The sequence below is a fragment of the Rattus norvegicus genome, chromosome 9 (assembly GCF_036323735.1).
Source record: "Rattus norvegicus strain BN/NHsdMcwi chromosome 9, GRCr8, whole genome shotgun sequence".
Lineage (NCBI taxonomy): Eukaryota > Metazoa > Chordata > Mammalia > Rodentia > Muridae > Rattus > Rattus norvegicus.
Window position 1 is genome coordinate 37,059,420 of NC_086027.1, and position 2,764 is coordinate 37,062,183.

Sequence of the window (2,764 nt, forward strand, 5' to 3'; positions counted from 1 at the left end):
ATAAAGTGTGGTATCAAAGAAAGGGTTGCTTTTCTTCATACAGATATCTCTTATTGGCCTTTGTAAGTTTTGGTCATAAATTTTGTTTCAGGTCTACAAGATTCAAAAATGCACAGATCGAATAATTGAAGGTATTTCATTGGACCAAAAGCAACATGCTATTAGAACTTGAGCTCCCAACCCTTGACACTGTTAAAGATACTTTGCTGTGCTTGCAGACAGGAACTTTTCACAACTGTAATGTGAGAGGTTTCATCAAGCAATTGATGGAAACAAATGCTGAGACCCACAGCCAAACATTAGGCAGGAAGTCTTGTGGAAGATGGAGGGTAGGGGTTGGACTGAGGGAGCAGGAGGGCTCAAGGACATCACAAGAAGTTTTACAGTGCATGTCAGCTGTTTACAGTCAGCCTCTGAACCCAGTGATGACATCATCTCTAGGCGACATTGGTTAGCCTGTGTCTGTTGCCATGGCAACCACTGCACAGCCCCTGTGCATGCCTTACCTGTGTCAACTGCACCATCACCACCTGTGATACCTATATCATGGCTCAAATAAAAGACATGGATCCCAACATAGAGATCTCCTCTTCTTTGCTTTTTCCCCATTTTTGCTAAAGAACTCAAAAAAGAGAAAACTGTGCTGAATTGGGGTAATCTGTCCAGGTATATGCTGTTTCAACTAACAGTGCCTACTAACCTGGGCCTCTGGGGCTCACAGAGACTGAACTATCAACCAAAGAGCATGCAGGGGCTGGGCTGAGGCCTCATACACATATGTATGCAGCTTGGTCTTCATGTGGGTTTCCTAACAACCGTGGCCTGCCCGTGCATCCGTTTCCCCTAGCAGGCTTGCTTTGTTTGGCCTTAGTGGGACAGATCTACTCAGTTCTGCAGGGACTTGATGTGCCAGGTTAGGTTGGTATCGAGGGAGGGAGCACCCTTCTCTACGTAGAAGGGAAGGGAACTCTCTTCCCTACCTAAAAGGGAGGGGAAATGAGAGAATGGGAATGAGAGGGTGGAACCAGAAAGAGAGGAGAGAGGAGGGTTGAGATCAGGATGTAAAGTAAATAAATAAATACTAAAATAGATGATATAACTTGAGTTTCTCTGTGAACCAAAACACACTAACTCATACTAATTTTATATGTTTCAATGTTGGGAAAATTTATCTTTATTGTCTGTTCTACTGACTTCAAATGCATTTTCTGTATTTATTCTTTCAACTCTCTCTTAACAAACCACTCCAATCCACAGTGGATTTTATAAGCTCCTCTCATTTACATAAAAGCTATAAATTTGACACTAAATAAAATATTACTTCAACAGGTGGTTTTGAAAAGTGTACTTTATTCTTGTATATCTTGAGAAAAAAACAGTCTTTCCTGAAGAAAAAAAAAAGCGAACACAAATCTGTAGCAGTCATGGGATGTTTAGGAAAAACTACAGAGAGTTGAGTTGGGGATTTAGCTCAGTGATAGAGTGCTTGCCTAGCAAGCACAAGGCCTTGGGTTCGGTCCCCAGCTCCGAAAATAAGAAAAGAAAATACAAAACAAACAAACAAAAAAACACTGCAGAGAGTTAAAGCAGGGATCTACAGTAAAACTTGTCTTCAGCCTTATTTTGGGTTTATATACACAGATATTATTAAAGCAGAGGGAATAAGTAATTATCATTCCAATGTTGCATTTTTACAACCAGTAATTGTGCTGCAGAACCAAGTCTATCTGATATCAACTTGAGAAGAGAAAAATTATCTATAGGTCTGCCAGTCCCAGAAGAAGAAGCTAAACACACTATCACCGTGTATTTTCATTGAAGAGAATTATAAACATATCGTATCACTAACACAGAAGCCAGCCTTGGTTGGTGACCATCTGGAAATGAAAAAAATTAGACTTCCCACCCCACCACACGCACACCAAAGGGAATCTCACTAGGGTAGCATACCACTCTTAATGAAAGGGAGGCCACATGTACACCAGTAGGTGGCCAACACAAAAGAAATACCCCAGTTAATAAAGATGAAAAAAAAGTAAAAAAAAACAAAAACAAAAACAAAAACAAAAACAAATTCGGTGGCAACTAGGGGGATTCTTCGTAATGTCTGTCAGAAATTGTTTTGTTTTTTTTTCTTTGAATCTTAGAAGTGCTTAGGGTTTCTGCTTTTTGTATTTTTATGTGATTCTTCTGAGTCCAAATATGTTCTTTACAATTTGTCTTTTCTTCTTTATGCTGTTTGTTTGGTTCTATTGAAATTTGTTTGGTTTAACTTTATTCACTTGATTTATTTTATATTATTTCTAGGACAGCTGATTTCTAAGAAGAGAGGATAGGTGTGCATCAGGAATGGAGAGGTATTGAGGGGAGCATTTGGAGGAAGGGGAGCATAATCCAACTATTGTATGAAAAAATACTTCTCATAAAAGAAAAAATTAAATTAAATTAAAAATATAAGTAGCAATTCTGCATTGTTTTTCTCTAATTGTTTGCCTCTGTATTTGTTAGTCATTCTCAGTTCTTTTAAAGTGTGCATGCATGGTACAATTTGTCCCCCACTCTAGTAGATAATTATCAATTAATATGCTATTTAATTTTTAAAATACAATACATTTTATTTCTAAAGGTGATAATGTGTTCCTGTCTAGAAATATATCTATAATATAAAAATGTAAATATTTGTTAATAGAAAACACAAGTATATTTTATCTTTCTACATAAATCTATACACTGCATAATAAATGAAAAACTTATTTATGCTTCT

General features: G+C 37.3%; 1 long non-coding RNA gene across 1 annotated transcript; it reads left to right on the top strand.

Annotated features, from left to right (window-relative positions):
* Positions 1-460: 460 nt before the first annotated feature.
* Positions 461-2,464, top strand: LOC134480283 (uncharacterized). The gene is made up of 2 exons (XR_010054655.1): positions 461-666; positions 2,308-2,464. It is a non-coding gene; the product is annotated as an uncharacterized LOC134480283 (long non-coding RNA).
* The last annotated feature ends 300 nt before the right edge of the window (positions 2,465-2,764 follow it).